This window comes from Corvus kubaryi, unplaced genomic scaffold, assembly GCF_017639235.1.
Source record: "Corvus kubaryi isolate FWS band 111438036 unplaced genomic scaffold, C.kubaryi_AGA036_p1.0 split2-37374, whole genome shotgun sequence".
Taxonomy (NCBI): domain Eukaryota; kingdom Metazoa; phylum Chordata; class Aves; order Passeriformes; family Corvidae; genus Corvus; species Corvus kubaryi.
The window spans coordinates 5,172,137-5,189,462 of NW_024582082.1; the positions used below are offsets into that span (position 1 = coordinate 5,172,137).

The 17,326-nt window shown below is 44.1% G+C and overlaps 1 long non-coding RNA gene across 2 annotated transcripts; it reads right to left on the reverse strand.

Annotated features, from left to right (window-relative positions):
- Positions 1-1,113: 1,113 nt before the first annotated feature.
- LOC121658178 lies at positions 1,114-12,272 on the reverse strand. Of its 2 annotated transcripts, XR_006013862.1 has the most exons (5): positions 12,197-12,272; positions 6,046-6,123; positions 5,108-5,233; positions 4,375-4,642; positions 1,114-3,883 (listed from the first exon to the last, which is right to left on the reverse strand). It is a non-coding gene; the product is annotated as an uncharacterized LOC121658178 (long non-coding RNA). The 2 variants fall into 2 exon arrangements; XR_006013861.1 differs by lacking the exon at positions 1,114-3,883 and having other exon boundaries at positions 4,203-4,642.
- Between the last annotated feature and the right edge of the window lie 5,054 nt (positions 12,273-17,326).

Genomic DNA, 17,326 nt, shown 5'->3' on the forward strand with positions numbered 1-17,326 from the left:
ACCTCACTTGGGTCCAAACATGTTCATTCTGGTGAGATTTAGGATATAGCTCTAGGTCGACACAGAAACATGTCTGTGTGTCAGGACAGACTAATGGAATCCATTCCAGGGTCCAGATGTGACAGAAGCACAGCTGCTTCCCCTCCTGTTGCATCAGCTTCCCTGTGGATAACCCGACCTTGCATCCCTTGCTTCTTCATTCCTTCCTATTTCCATGTGTTCCTGCTGATGATCAGCATTCAGCACAGCCCTCAGGCACCACCTTGAACCTGTCCCTGCTCTGCAGAATGCAGTTGCTCATCTCTGATGCGGTTCCTAAATTGCATTGGCAAAACACCGGATCCTGGATTAGGCTGTCCCAGCAGGAGAGCTGTGTTGTTCCCCCATCCCTGGGCTTACCCAGTGATGTGTGTGTTCTGGTATTTGCATGGAGGTGTATATTCAAGGTATTCTCTAGTCACTCACCATAAATACAGTTCTGAAAGGAAGCCAAGTTGTTTCCTATTAATGACTCACTTCCATTCCTTCCCATCATGTTGCTGGGCAGGGACCTGTTTAAGCTTCTTTGTTTCATGCTGAGTTCTGCTTTTCTGTGATAAATGCTAACTTGCCAAAAGCTTCCTTTCTAGCAGAGTTCAAAATAAAGTTATTAAGTCATATGCATTGACACAGTCCAGATTTGGGAGAGGAAGGAGAGCCCAGCTAACCCCAGTCCTTGGGGCAGGGTGCACACCAATACATTTAAATATTGGGGAACTAATTTTCACCTAAAACAGCATTTAGTGGGGTTCAGCTTTATATAAGGAACATGCTGTTCTGTTCCACGTGGGGTAACTGGAGGCCCAAGCTCCACCTTGCTGAGGCTAATGGAGTTCTCTAATTGATTTTAAGAATCTTTGGGTCTAGTGAGGCCTGCAGTGTTTTACTAAAAAAAGCCTCTTGTACCTGACTTCAGAGACAAATTCCATGCCCCACCATATCTCTGTGGTCTTTGTATTGACTTTGAAGTAGGTTTTTCCCAAGGCGTATACAGATCAACAAATATTGTGGCTAGAGTCCTTTCCCCCCTTTCCAAATGAAATCTGACATCAACTGTTGAGAAAGAAGAATCTGTGTTATCAGAAATCCCCAAAGACATCTATGATCATCACCACTTTTTTTATTAAAGGGCATATTTTGCCATGGTTTGTTTGGTTTGTTTTATGAATTAACTTTGTGAATTCATGAGATTAAAAGCTTAAATGGGATCAATGAAGATGACACAGCATGCATCAAAGTAATTGGGGATTGTTTTTCAAACTCCAGAGGACTGTGAATGTTTAAGTACTGAAGGTTTAGGGCAGTAATTATGAATTTTTCAAATAGAGAGATGAAAGGAAATACATTATCAGTACACAAGGATGAACCAAACTGTGTGACTGGGACCACTCTTGGGGTGAAGGCACATGATGTCCTCACTGAGGCAGGAATCTGATCCATGGAGCAGTTTGAGAAAAATCGTTTGCTGCCTGTGTACAGGATGTTAACTATGTGGAAAAGTAATAAAGTAGCATAAACCTAGAGAGAAACACAGAAGCTTCCAGCACTGCCCTCCATCCTTTCCTTTTTGCCTCTGAGCAAGACTGTATGGAAAATACATTAGAATCATGAGTTTTGCTCAGCTCCAGTTTCAAGATGGCAACATATGATATGATATTTGCCAGCTTTTGATTAAAATTCGGCTTCTCTGATCCATAAGCATAAAGCTTGTAATATTCTCATCTCCCAAATCCTTGATTTCTGATGTTCACTATTCCCATAAATTATCAAGTACAGCCAATAGAAAGCTGGCTTTCTATCTAGTAAAAATCAGGCAGATTTGTGGATTTGATACTACATAGTTCAAAGTATTTAAATATGCCAAATTTATGGAAATGCTGAATTTAATATTCTCAGAATAATCCACACCTGCTTTTCAGACAGAATTCCTTCCCTCCTCTGCCTGATTCCTTGAGTTTTGATAATCTCACTCTATTTAGCATGGCTTTCTTTCAACGTACCCAAGGCGTCAGCCTTCTTTGTGCTTAAAACCAGGGGCTGTTTCATACAGTGTGACTTAGTTCATCTGGAATCTGATTTACCTTGTTTTTCAGTGGGAAGGTGGCAGGATGGTACTGAGGTGCCCTTGGGAATGCAGGGATGCTGAAGGCATGCTGGTTGCTTGACTTGCATTCCTGATTCCGGCTGGGGCAGCTGTGTGAGGGCACTGGGATTAATTTTCACCAGTCTGGCTGACTCCAGGTTTTTTAACATATTTTTTACAAACCTGGGGGTGAGGCACCACTTCATCCTCAGCAGTGCCTATAAGAAAGACTGGGATCAAAGCTCCCATCTGGGAGCTCTGCTGGTTTCCAGCATCCAACCAAAATCCCTTCCCAACTGGTCAAAACCCACCAAAGTGTGGTGTAAGCAGAAATTATTACTAAAACCATAACGTACCTTGCATGGCTGTAGGGTTCCTGGTCTCAGTGTCACACTTACCACAGGGAAAACTGGTCTACCTATGGAGATGTGAAACAGTGAAATGTGATGTGTTTTTCTTCTTCAATCCTTAAAATAGGTAACACTGGTACATTTAGACACAGCCTGTCAATACACTGTCATACCAGTGTGTAATCATTACAGAAACACTTGAAGATTTACTAAGTGGTTGGAGTAAACACATCTATTTTGAGCAGAATTGGTCTGTGCACAGTGCAGGGATGGGAAAAAGCCGTGTTTCATTGAGTCGTGTGGTGTCTCGAGGAGGTGACATAGTTGGCAGTAAGGAGAGGATGTTGCAAGATTTCACAACTGCAAAGAAAATACTGAGCTGACCCTTTTTGGTTAGATTCTCATCTGGTGTAAATCAGTCAAGATTCACCAATGCCAAAATATTTCTGGATGCTATTTCCCAGTTTTCCAGCATCAAACTGATGTTTATAGAAGCTCCTAGTTGCACATATTAAAGTAATCAAGAGTATTTTCATTACTGACTGTGCAAGTGAAATGAAGACAGACATAATGGAAACGTGCTCAAAAAATCATATTGACAAAGAATTTAAATAAAAATGGGGTTTTTTTTCTCCTGTGTATGGCTGTTGTGCACAGTAACCAGGTCTAACAGATGCCAGTAATACAATGGAAGGATTGTAGTGAGGAGGAAAGGAAATGTATTTCCCAATCCCAATTGGAAATTCTGTCTCTGTTTAATTCCTCCAAGCATCTTAGGTTTAAATAATTCTCTTTTTTTTCCTATTGGCCACTTCCCATAGCTGCGCATCCCTCGAGTGAGTGTCTTGCCTTTGGTATTAGCTACAGAGAAGCACAGTTCTCTTCCTCACCTCTAGAGAAAGTTTATTATTTATTTCCCCAGTTCCTGTTCTGCTTCTTTCTGCTTTCATAATGCAGTCTGGGATTTCACTTGTTGTTTTGTTTGAGAGAATGAATATTTTTATTTTATTCAAATTCATGCAGATTTTCATGTTGTCATAGGCTTCAAGAGTTTCTCCTTCACATCTGCATTCACAAACCCGCTGCTTTCTTCTCAGGACACCAAGCAGCTGCCACAGAGATTCCAAACATTCGGTCCTCCCCTTTGTCCTCCCTCTTTGGTCTCCAGACCTTCTGTCCTGGTGAAGGACCCTTTTCTTGGAGCTGGGCCAATGCCTGCCTCTGTCCTGTAATAAGGAAAGTACCCACTGGAGGGAAGGGGCTGGTTCAGGTGTGGGAGCTCACTGGGGAGGGAGGCCAGGGGCAGGCAGAGTGCAGAGCTGCTGGCCCCCAGGAGCTGCTGGGCTGGGGGCTCTTCCTTGCTTGTAGAAGAAATTGTCCTCTTGATCTGCTCCACACTTGGCAGGATGCTCTGAAAAAAACATGTCCAGAACCAAGAGCTGAGGTGTCAAATGAGGGGATGTTGGGAGCAACGCTGCCTCTGGGAACAGAGCAGGGCCCTGCAGCTGTGGGACAGGTCCCACTCAGAGGCAAGAGTGTCCCACACAGCAGGAGTCTGGGGCCCACACGTTGTTTCAAGGGAGAGGGACCTTGAAAGGACTGCCTCAGGTACCTCCTCCTTACAGATAGCTCTGCTCCTGCATTGTGTTTTCAGAGCACAAGTCACCATTTTGTTCCTAAAGGCCTAATTTTGAGTAACAGCTTGGTGTAAGATATGCCTGCCTCTCTTCTTGCCTTCCTACCCCTTTTAGAAACATTAAAGGTGAGTCCACCTGAACCTAATTTGCAGGTATTTAATCCCATTTAACCATATATGTAGTCCATATGTGAGGGTCAGCCAAGAAGCTCTTTAGATATCCCACAGTATGGAAAATACCCTGTGGAAGTGGCTGAATAACTCACTTTCTCATTCTGCTTAGTGCTAGCCTTTCCTTCATTGGAGCTTTTTTCTCTTTCTGTGCAGATGTGAGATGCTGGGCAGAGACAGACGGGGGATGTTCTGTAGTAGGGCAGATACTCAAGGTCCAACAGCTGGGAATCTGGGCCAGGCTGCTCATTGCAAACCAGGAGGTTGGGATTCGAGTCTTCAGGGCTGTCTCTGGTCAGTGGGATGTTTTCCAAGACTCCTGGGGAGGATGACGGGGTTGTGTTTTTGTTCTGTCTCCACATCCTGAAATAAATTTGTATTTGATCAAACATGATAAAATTATGCTATCAATGGGCAAGAGCTACAAGCAAAGTCAGTCCCCAGTGTTGATCTGTCCTGCTGTACACCCAGGCCATGGCATTTCGGCCACAGCTGAGAGAGAATCAGGCCAGGTAAAGACTGAGGATTGTAAGGATTTCACATTGTCTTTCAGCTCTTACTTTTTGAGTCTTGAAATGTTTTCTCATGTAGCATTTTCAATTAAGTTTAAATACCAGGTTAGTTCCTATACTCTCAAGCAGTCTTTAGTAGTTCACACAGGAAAAATAGGCAATTCGATGTTTTCTCCTTGTTGATTAAGAAGAGCAACAACAAAGCTCAAAAAACAAACCCCCAGTCTCACTACCTGATTTTTCACAGGCTACCGTTCAGCACTGTGTGAAACCATGGCAGAGAGAGTGTTTTTACCTTGTTTGAGGTTAAACTTACATCAGATTTCATGAGTTGCCTTGGAAGATTCCAAGCCAAGGAAAAGGACTCCCACAGGCTTGGGCTATTTAGGGTGATTTATGGTCTTCTGAAAATCTTTGTAGATCAGCAGTGTTTATGAGCATTCTGGAAATAGAAGAACATTAAAATTTGGGTAGAGCCTTAAAAAAAAAATTGTAGAATCCTCCTCTCCTCCAGATATTCTTTTTGAGTTTTCTGTACAACCAAAATGGGCATATGCAATTCAGGTCTTTAAAAGAGTTTGAACTTGAAGTTTCAAATCAATTCTTGTCATAGCTCTGTCTTTATTTGAAAAGCTAATTTAACAGATCACTGCTATTATAAGACACTACTGCACTGGGAAAAAAAGCTCATCTTGCTGTTACAGATAAACACAAATACTTTTGCACTAGAAAATTTGTCTGCTTGGCTATTTGCTACTCACATGCTGTTATTTCCCCATCCACATTTACTTTCTCCTACTTCTTCACATCTAAAGCCCCGTCTCCAAGGTTTTTTGCATTTTAAGGGTAAATATCTCGTTCAAATGGGCCTGAACCTACACATTGGGTAACGTAACTGCCACCCACCTGTTCACCAGGGTGAGACAAAGGATATTTTTATAGTTACCACGTACTCAAGAAGAATCCAAGAACGGGAAAGCCGGCAGGGAGAGCATCATCCTCCTGCATCTCTGGCTGCCATGGTGATGGGGTTCTGGGGGAGCATCACAAAGGGAGAACACCCCACCCACCTCAGCTCCCTGCTGGCAGAGCTGTCCCTTTCCTCCTCCCCAGTACAGTCCTGTGGGCGTCCTGGCTTTACTGGGATGTTTACAGATGGCCTGGCCAATTACTAAAGAAGCATCATTGCTTTTGTCCCTGACAGTGAGGTAATGCGCTGCTGAGACAAGCCCTAATAAACCAGTGATCACCTACCTCTACCTCCTTCTTCTCTGGTGTGGGACAGAATGTTTGATGGGCTTCCAACCATGTGACCAGCAGGCAAAATGACTCCTTCAAAAGGATAAATTTTAATAGAAATAGCATCAGATTAATGCATTTTTTTTTCATTTTTATGCTAATTGTTGCAAAGGCAGTGATAAGTAATGTTCCATTTTATTGCAACATAATCACAGAATCACACAGAGATTTGGGTTGGAAGGAACCTTAAAGTTCATCTCGTTCCAACCTCCTGCATGGGCAGGGACACCTTCTACTAGACTGGGTTGTCAAAGCCCCATCCAAACTGACCGTGACACTCCCAGGGGATGGGGCAGCCACAGCTTCTCTGGGCAACCTATGCCAGGGCCTCACCACCCTCTGAGTAAAAACTTCATCCCAACGTCGCATCTAAATCTCTCCTTTTTTAGTTTAAAACCTTTCCCTCTTGTCCTATCACTATTGGCCTGTGCACGAAGCTGCTCTCTCAGTATCTGCCCTTATAACAACACATTTCTGGTTTATAAACATAGAAGAAAGCACGAAAATACCTCAGTTGTGCCTTTTAAGGTATTTCTAAGTCATTTATTTCCATACTTTAAAAAAAGAATATATCCTGTAAATATATTGAAACAGACAGACTTAATGATATTTCACACTGAAATAGTTATTGTGTATTTTCCTCCATTTAAACTTAAAATACATTTTGCTACATTATAGATGATTTTTCATATTACTGCATCAACACATATGTATTTCAGAGTTTAGCTGGCGAGTGTAATAGAGTAGAGCAACTCCTCTGACAGTACATTAAAAAATGCTCATAAATACTTGGGTAATGGAGAAATTCTGAGTAAGATTCATTCCTGCATAGTATTTGATCTATTTACTGAAATTCCAGAGCTCTAACACACAGGAACGATTTTGAATGGACTATTATTATTCATCCCATATATTATCCTGGTTGCTGCCTGCAGTAAAAAGTGGTTTATTATAATGTGATTTCTCGGCTGCATCAGTATGATATACCAGCAGCTAATGAAGTGTTCAAGCACCCAAAACCCCAGCATCATTGAAATTCATTACCACGAAGATTCTGCCAGAACTAATTGCTGTCAAGGCTGCTTAGGCACGTCTTAGTTTCATTTCACAGAATGACAGAGCTACTGCTGGTACAAACCAACAGGAACAAACCCCTCCAGCCTGCAGCGCACCCCAGCACAGTGCTGGAGGTTGCTCCGGTGAGTTGACACTCTGGCAGGGCCAAGAATAGCCTGAGGGTTTGGATGTGCTTTTTTCCCTTTAAATTGAAATATGGAATTTGTGTGCAGAAGAAATAACTACTGAATATGGAAGGGATTTGGGGAAAAAATGGGGAGGTCTCTGCTGCCTCCAGTGCACCCTGAATCACTGGGCTTTGGGCAGGGCATGGGCTTTGGGACAAAGAACAACTCAAAGACTCAGACTTGGGATATGCAGATAAGTGGGCAGGGGTGAGCACCAGCCCACGGCTGCTGTGGTGTTCCAGGCCCTCCTGCACCCCTGGATGCTGAGTTCCCACCTCCGGCTCCCACTGCCCTTGCATCCTCCCCTGGCCAAAGCACAGATCCTCCTATGCCCCCAAATTTATACCCACAGGCTGACATCCACACACGTCCTGAGCTGCAAAGGCTCTTTTGCAAAATGAGTGCATCTTTAAAGGTTCTTTTATGGCAAAAAGCAGTACAATTATTGAATCATTAATGTTGGAAAAGACCTTCAAGATCATCAAGTCCAACCTTTGACTGAGTAACCACAAAACCATACTGCGAAGTGCCATGTTTACTGATTTTTCAACACTTCCAGGGATGGTGACTCCACTGTTTCCTTGGGCAGCCTCTTCCAATGTTTAACCACTCTTCCAGTGAAGAAATTTTTCATAATATCCAATGTGAACCTCCCCTGGTGAAACTTGAGGCTATTTCCCCTTGTCTTATCTCTAGTTCCCCAGGAGAAGAGGCCAACCCTCACCTTGCCACAACCTCCTTTCAGGTATCTGTAGAGAGCAATGAATGCAATTTTCAGGAAAGAAAGGAAGTTTTGAGCTCAGCAGAAATTTCTGAACCCTGGGACTGCCTGAACAGATTTGTTGAACAGCTCCGTTTACATGCTATTTGCACATTCCTGTTTCAAAAGTCAGCCTACACGGATTGCTCCTGATACGCCTTGCCAAAATACTTGGGAATGATCCAAGGGAACGATCTTGACTGTTGCAGGTGGATTGTGGACCCTTGAGAGGTGCTGGAGGTGTCAAGGAGCTCATTAACTATGGCTCATTACAGCATGGAGGGGAAGGATGTTCTCATCATGGTGAGTTTTGGTGCTTTAACGGGACACCTTTCCAAACACCTCCTGATCTGGGCAAGGTGAGCAGCCTTGGGGGTTCTGTCTCAGCCTCCTGCAGTTAACGTTTTGCTGCTGAGATCAGTGGGACCAAAGCTGCCCTTTTGTGGAGCCCTTTCAGTGTTTTCTGCAATGATTTCCCTGTGACTTCAGACCTCTGTGACTTCAGACCTCTGTGACTTGGCCAGTTTGTTTCAACAAAGACAATTTTTATTATCTCAGTGAAAAGTCTGGATGTGCTCATATGTTGTACTTGCTATATACACATTTTCAAGCATTAGTCATGCCATAACATCTGCTTTTTATTGGTAATTACACTATCCCCATTTTAATAAGAGGTAATTCTTAAATTTCTCATAAAATACACATGACTCCAGGGAAAGAAGGTGAAAGGTTTTGCAAGCCTCTCACAGCCACAAGACCAAAATGAGTCAAAATAAATCCTTCCTGAGCAAAACTTGTCCAGCCACTCATGACAGCACAACCAGGGATGCCTGTGTGACTCACCATCCCTTTTTCTCCTAATTGTTCATGCTCTGCAGAACAGACCTGCATAGTCTGTGCACCACAGGCCTGATAGGTGCTGTTAATATGCTCAAAAATGAGAACCTGGTCCTAAAACGGCACGTATGTTGCTACCTCCTGGGTGTAACTCGACTGGAATTAGCATGAAGGGGGTTCTGCGAGATCAGGTCTGAACTGGGGAACAGGAAAAGTTTGTGGCTTGTTTCCAAGCATTTTAGACACTTTGGAATTGCAAATAGGTGTCCGGATTAATGGACCATAGCTTGTTTGCATTCATGTTTATGGTAGACTTGGTATAATAGTGTGCCTGAAAAATGAGTAACATCTGAAGTAGAAGACCAATATGCAGATAAAGAACAATGAAAAAGAATGTTTTGGGGCTCCATTAAAAGCTTCCAGCTCCTTACTTCCCACTGCTTCTCCGTAGCCAAGTGCTGCTGTGCTGCTTTGGCCTGTGAGAACTGGGCTCTGCAATTCCATAGCCTGTTTCCAGGGATTTTCCTCGTGATTCTGGACAAGGAAGGCAGTGACAAATGATACTTTTACAAGGTCATCCCTAAATCTTTGAAAACCAGGGAGGTTTTTCAGTGGCTCCTGCCCTTCACTGAATGCCAACAGCCAAGCCCATATGGAGCATTGTGTGCTGAGCTCATTGTCGATGCAAATGCACACAACTAGTTTTGATTAAGAACAAAATGAAGAATTGACTCAATCTGCTTTTTCTTTGTTTGAAATGCTTCAAGCCTCTCATTATCATCAGGGTTTCTTTCAGTGCAGGAAATCGGAATTTCCATAAAATAATGCTGAAAGGCACAGGGTGAAGTCAAAGAACACTTACGTTCCTAACGAATGGATGGATAAACATGCAAAACAAATTTGGGGACACTCAACTAAACATTTGGGGGCACGTTATGGCATGTGGATTGTTTAAATTATTCAATATATATTAAGCAGCCACATACACAAATGGTAAAAGGACAAAGCAGGGGGTTTGAGAGAGGCCTTTTCCCGTTGCACAGTAACTCACAGCTATCCAGAGTGTGATTATTGCATTCAACATCCAAGGAGAGTTTGCATGGTAGAGTGCCCAAATTGCAATGTTTCCATGGGGGGGTTGGATTAGATGACCTTTAAAGGTCCCTTCCAACCCAAACTATTCTATGATTCTGTGATTTATGGGAACAAGGAGCTCCTTCCAATGCAAGGAAGGTCCCATGGCAGCATTTGTAGCCTTGGGGTCACTGAGGTGGGATCAAAAATACTTTGTGTAACCTCAGGGCTGTGTTTGGAAATGCTGATGCTTGGAGGGATGTGCAGCCGCTGAGCACAGCCAGCACGCAGGTGGTCCAGCACCATTTCCCATCCTCAGGATATGCTGGAGTATTGGAAAATCCTCGTGCCAAGGGAAACTGGAAAGTGGCAATCACATTCCTCTCTCTTTCAACATCCGGATGGATCTGGCCAGAGAGTCCCTGCATTTTTTATGGGGTTTAATCACAGCCAGGGCTGGCAGTGTTCCTTGCAGATCCGGGTGTTTGGTATTTCCAGTGCAAGATCTGGCTATCCCATGTATGATACTGTAGGGCAGTTCTTCTGGGAAGACGGAAATAAAGGGAAGGACATTTTTACCAAGGATGGCATTAAACAGGTATATTGCAAAGACAAGCTCTCCAAAATAAGAAAATGGGGGAATTGAAGGTGCTTTTTCCCTATTTCTCTGCATGGCTCATCATGAAAATATCAATAACAAAACCAGCTCCTGATTCCTTGTGTTGCCTGCCTGCCTCCCCCCGGTGGCATGCAGAGGTCAGCTTCCTTCCATGTGGCTGGAGAGAAGGAGAGCTGTGTTCAAGGCACAGCTTTGCACCTGTGAGCAGGTGAGGGGCTGGCAGGTGGGTGGCCATTGCTTCACTCGGTTCCCAGGGGACATTACTGGGAAAGAAATTGTCTTTGAGACACTTACAAACATGGCTGCCATTTCCAGGAATATCTTATAAATAAGGAACCAAAAAAAAAGTCTTAAAGTCTATTAAAAGCCTAAAAGTAATAAATATGAGGGAGATTAACCATCCGACTGTCTTTTGGCAAAGTTGGTGATTACTATGTGCTGTCTTAACACCAAAGTTCCCGGTGTAATGTTTGCTTGCATCACCTGGAACACCCCAGTTGAACTATTGTCCTAAACAACACACAAAATACCCCTTTCCTTTGGTTTGATGACTCGAACAACAGCTCCCAGCTTTTTGTGTTGTGGACCCAGAAGAGGTCAGAGCATGGGATAATCCTAGAGACAGGAAAATATTCCCCACAGGAATACTCCCCACCATTTGGGAGCTGGGGGTATGGTGTTAGGGGACCCAGAAGGCAGATTACAGGGTGAGTTTGGGAAAACCTGGATTGAAAAAAAATGAAAACTAAAATATATTTTGTTGTGGTTTGTGCACCTCAATGAAATATCTCTTTAACTGTGCAGGACAACCCCAAATACAGGAAAAAATTACAGCTGGCAACATCTGGGAACCAGAAGAAGCCTAAAGCAGAAAGCAGAGAGGGAGGATGTGTCAGAGATTGATACCATTAGGTTTTCTGAAAGCAAATCTATCTCTACCCTCATAGTGGTAGGTGGCAGTGGAAAGAAAACTCATTGTGTTTAAAAAACAGGTCATCTTCAAGAAATGTCACAGAAACCTTGAGTAGACATGAGCAAACAGCCCTGGGGGAGTCATTTGTCTTTGCTGTCAAGAGGAAAATTAAAACTCCAGGGGACACAGAGGCTGGGTTTGATGGATGCTTAAAGCAGAAGGCAAGCGGGTCGTCATTCCTGTCCCCCAGGGAAACAGGTTCTTCCCCTGGAGAAAAGTGACTGTATCAGGTGTACACCTGTGGGAAGGAGAGAGGCAATGAGAAGATAAATGGTGGAAAGTCTCTGAAATCTCATTTGGTATTGACAGCAATAACCTCACTCATGAGCTGGGGGATGGTTGTTGCTGCCTGACACATTTGTGGGCAGAGCGGGGATGATGGCTACATCAGCATTGCTCTTACCAGTGCCCATGCTGGGGGTTTTGGGGAATTGGTCTCAGTTCTGAGGGGTTTTTAGTGACTCGTGCAGTTCATGTGCTGCAGCTCCACACCATGGCACAAACTGAATTGCCCTGAGGGGAGATGGTTGGGAAATTGGCTTCCAAATTCTGACCCTAACGACAAACCTTACATAGGTATAGCTGGGTACAGCACCTACCTGTTCGGAGGACATTCCTGTGATGGATGATGCTATGCAGCTCTGCAGCCCCCAGACCATACTGTGGGAGACCCAGCCCTGAGAAGGAAGAGAAAATGAAATTTCTGTTTTAATCAATATCCAAGAAAATATTACCGCTTGTACATCCTTGGAGCTCTTCTATATCAAGCATCTTGCCATCTTCTTAACATACAGATATGCAGAGAAGATAACTGCTGATTAATGACCTCCATTTTAGGATCCATTTTAGCTGATCCCTGGTAAGCTGTGCAATATGTATTTCTACTCAAAACCAAAATTTGACTTCTATAAGCAACCTATTTCCATCAGTGAGTTTCCATCATGGTGAATCATGACACTAGTTTTACTAGGGGGTTTTTTCTGTTTTCTAATCAGCCATAAAACAGAATCTGTTGATTAATGTCCAACAGCTTTCATCTGAGCAATCTTTGCTCTTGGGTTATTAATACAAAGAAATAAGGAAAAAATATTCTGATAATATTTCAATATTGTTACCTGCCCATGCTGGGAAAAAAAGCTGCAGACATGCTCCAAGTCTTGAGGTCATCTTAAATAATATTAAATGTTTTCAACTTTTTAATTAAGTTATTTTTCTTAACTACTTTTTCAGTTTAGGCATTGAGGATGTACTGAAGTCTTTAAAGGTACTTTTCCTGCAGTTCTCACATAATCATGGGCTGCAGGAGGGGAGAAGCACCACAAATAATGAGATGTCCTATTAAGCTGCACAGTTTGGCAGGCACGGAGTTCTCTAAAGAGACTCGAGGTGTTTATAGACATTTCAACTACGTTAGATCTTAAGGGCTACGCTTTAAATTCTCGGCATCTGCAGCTGTTTCTGAGCAGGTAGAGAAGAAAAGGTACCAGTGACACAGAGGGAGGACTGGAAAAAATTGTCCAGACCTGAATAGCAGTTCCTGATCATGGCGGTCACCTCCATCAGTTAGTCCCTGGGAAGGGGCAAGCTCCTGATTGGCAGAAAACCTCCTCATTATAGTGTCCTCTTAGAAACATTAAACTTCCACTGCATCCTGTGACATCCAGCCCTGGAAGGGGAGTAAGAAAGGAAATTGCTCCTTGGGTTGCCACCTACATATCCACCTCTGTGTACACATGGCAGTGACCAGGGGTTCATACTTGATGGTTCTGTTCACCATTCAATTTATTTTAGGAATATATTCTTCACTGAGCAAGCTGGACTAGTGGAAGGTGTCCATGTCCATGGCAGGGGGTTAGAACAAGGTGAGCTTTAAACTTCCTTCCAACCCAAATCCTTCTGGGATTCTGTGATTTGGCATCTGTGACTGTTTCCTCAGGGAACAATCCATGGGTGCAGCAGCAATCTGGTTTCACTCAAGCTTCACTCCTTTGCCTCTGGCAAAGTTTGGATGGTGCAGCTGGGAATTGGGTCCACTCCTGCCCTCGGGCAGTCTCAGATCAGCTGGGCTGGGGGGTTTTGACTTGGGTGGCCCATCCATACTCACTATTGACCACAGCAGCAGCTGCAGGCAGCTGTGCTCCTCCGAGAAACAAGTCCTGGTCCTGGTCTTTCTGCAATTCCCCCATCCCCAGCACGAGGTGTCCCTTCAGAGCAGGCTCAGCCAGCAGAGCAAGGGAGGATGGTCCCAGCAGGACCAGGACAGAGAGCTGAGGGAGTTGGATGCAGCACATCCAGGAAACACATTCCCGGGACATGACGGCACATCCCAGGGGACCAGGGGCTGCACTTGTGCTGGGAGGGAAAGACTGGGCTTGCATTCAGGCTCCCCTTCTCACTGGGGAACAGGGTTTGAACACATTTTCTAAAGCTCCTTCTGTGTTTTTCCCAAACTGCTGCCTCAATACTTCCACTGTGATTCTGAAGGGAAAATAATCCATCATCAAGGGTCAGCCTGCAAACTGCTGAGCACCTGTGTCACAGCCAGGATCCCCCTGCCTCACTTGTGTGTGTGCACCCACATCTCCCCAATTCGGGGGAAAAGCTCTATGGAAAAGGGGCGTTTTGTCCCACAGCAGCTAACATGTGAGCTGTCCCCAGTGAGCCACAGCATTCCCAAACACCAGGCTAGCACACTAAATAAAGCTCCAGGGACTTCCAAGGAGGATGCTCCCAGGTGCAGCCTCGCCACGGTCCCAGCTCCCAGGTAAAGGAGCCGATGTGGATCGGCCGCTGTGTCCTCTCCTTCTCAGCAGGTGCATGGTCACATTCCTCATGTGATGAGGACAGGCAGAGCAGGGCCAGCATATCCAGCCTCATTTTAACTGGATATACTTTGCCTGCAGTTGTGCTCACTTTTGCCCAAAAAGGTGCTTTCAGGGAAGGAACTGAGTTCACCCACACAATGCTCAGGTGAAATTTGGATTCACCTGTCGTGGTCTTCTTGCTCCAAAAACCTGATTTCAGTGTTCACACTTATACAACCCAAGACTGACAAAATCTGCCATTTGTTCTTCTCTGCTGAGCTATACTGGGCAGCACAACCAAACTCTTCAAAAGCATGAAAATGAGACTAATTATTTTAAGTCATGGGTATATCTGAACATATATTAAAAGAAAATGGCAAATGTGGGACAGAGCCAAGAGCATGATCACACCCCAAACAAGATTTGGAAATAAACCATCTAAATGGATGCAGGCTCCCCCCTGATGATGGGCTTGCAAGATTGCAGAGGAGCTCTGGGCCTGGAATTCGCTGCGAGGGAGCTGTGGTTGAATTTCTTATTGTCACTGTTGTTTTGCAATGCCGTAATAAATGTTGGTGAATTTGTAAATCATAAAAGCAGGGACCATGGGTGAGTGCTTTCATCTAAGGACTAGAACAAATATTTTTGGTGTCAGCCCATTCCAGAGAGATTTTCAGTATTATAAATTAACAACAAGGGGGAAAAAATTAAAAAGCTAAACAAGCAACAGCTGTTTGGAATGGAGCCCTAAACCCAAAATACATAAATGATGTTCAGACACATGCTGAGAGACAGTGACAAGAAAATGCTCAGCACAAGAACTGCAGGGTCATTTATAGCTGTTCTGCTCACAGGGCACTGTTTTTGTCCGGCCACAAGAAATAAGTCATTTTCAGTGCTCTCAAGAGGCTTTGGTGACCCAACCACTTCCACATTTACCTGGGCCACACCAGTCAGAGCCCCCTGTGACAACTTTGGGATGTATCCCTGGGGACTGTACAGGGATGTGGCACAGCCTTGCACAGCAGAATAGGAAACATTAAAAACAGCTGAATTAGGAAGGTGTCAATAGAAATTTTAACACTGGGGATAGCAAACCAGAGGTAATAAGAGAATACATATCAAAAGAAAACAGCAACTGCCATTGAAGGCCTTCTATAAGGAGATTGTAGACATGTACACTCTCCGAGATGAATTATGAGAGTTTGTTTGGAAAGGTATTTGCCCTTTGGACAGCCATATTTTTGTTTCGAGCTTCAGAAACATAAATTACAGTAATTTAAACCCCAGGCTTACATTTTACTTCAATGACGTAAATGAGTTCCCAACTTTCAAAGGCCAGCTGTCCCTTACAGCAAGAGGTAGCAATTATATAAAATTCTTTTATTGCATGGAGGTATTTTCAGTCCTTTAAGTTTATGTGCCCCAGGTGAAGCAATATAAACAAACTATAGCTGTCACAATTGTGTTAATAATGGAAACTGCATTTGGGAAGTTTTAGGGATAAAACCTATAACTTTATACTGCTGAGGTGTCAAACCTTTCCAATGTAAAACAGAAGTGCAGCTGTGTAAGGCGCTGAGGAAGGTTTCTGCAAAGCCAACATTCACAGACTCTTTAGGTGTATAAAGGTGGTGGCTTCCAAGCCACAGTCATTAATCAGAATTGCTGCGAAAAATAAGGTTAAAAATACATTTAAATGTCTCTGGGTTTTTGGTAAATTTCAGATACACAAAGTTAAATCCACCCCTAATCTAGTCGCACTGAAATCCATGTTTTACAAATGTGCTTGTGCTCATGGCTGATGGCAGCAATGAAATGCTGAGGCACAGCCTGAGTGTGGACATGTCAGACAGTCTGGCTCTTGGCTCAGAGAACTGCTCCTTCAACCTCAGTGCTGGAGTTTTCTATTGTGGATTCGTAAACATCAAAAACACACCAGGCAAAGCAATTTATTGCAACCCTGCAGGTATTTGGGTTTGGTTTTTTTTTTCCCTAACCCCAGTAGATGAATAGAGAAATGCTACAACCTTACAGGAACTGTTTGAAGGTTCAGAGCCAACAAAAAACACACCAAAAAGTGTCAGTGTGCCTATAGATGGCTCCAATTTGCTGCCCTGTCCCCCCTGAGAGCAGAGCACAGTGCAGCTTCCAAAGGAACATGGCGTTCCCAGCTCTGCATGCACCTGGATCTGGGCTGATTCTGATCTCCAGCTCGTTGGCTTTGTACAACAGTGACATCCTGAGCTACATGGAAGACAATAATTCTGCTCTTCAGCAACTTTTAGAACCAGCTTTCATTCTGCAGAAATACTGATTTCCTTTCATGGAATCACAGAATGATTTGGGTAGAAAGGCATCTTAAAAATCATTTTGTTCCAACCTCTACACCGTGGGCAGGGACACCTCCCACTATCCCAGGTTGCTCCAAGCCCCATCCAACCTGGCCTGGAACACTTGCAAAGATGGGACACAGCTTCTCTGGACAGCCTTGTCCCAGGGCCTCACCACTCTCACATGGAAGAATTTCTTCCTAATATCCCATCTAACCCTTCCCTCCATCAGCTTGAAGCCATTCCCCCTTGTTCTGTCACTCCAGGCCCTTGTCCAAAGTCCCTCTCCAGCTCTCTTGGAGCCCCTTTAGACACTGGAAGGGGGTCTAAGGTCTCCCTGGAGCCTTCTCTTCTCCAGGCTGAACACCCCCAGCTCTCTCATCCTGTCTCCAGAGTGGAGGAGCTCCAGTCCAAAACCATTCATACCCACAGTAGTGAGTTCACACTCACCCATGACAAAGTCAGAGCATTTGCTATCAGTCAGTCTTCCAGCAAGGCAAGGCAAAGGTTTGGAGGCAGAGAGGGAAGGTTTGGATGCAGTTCACGTCTCTTGCTTGGTGAACTGACAATGAGGAGAATTGAACTTCAAAGA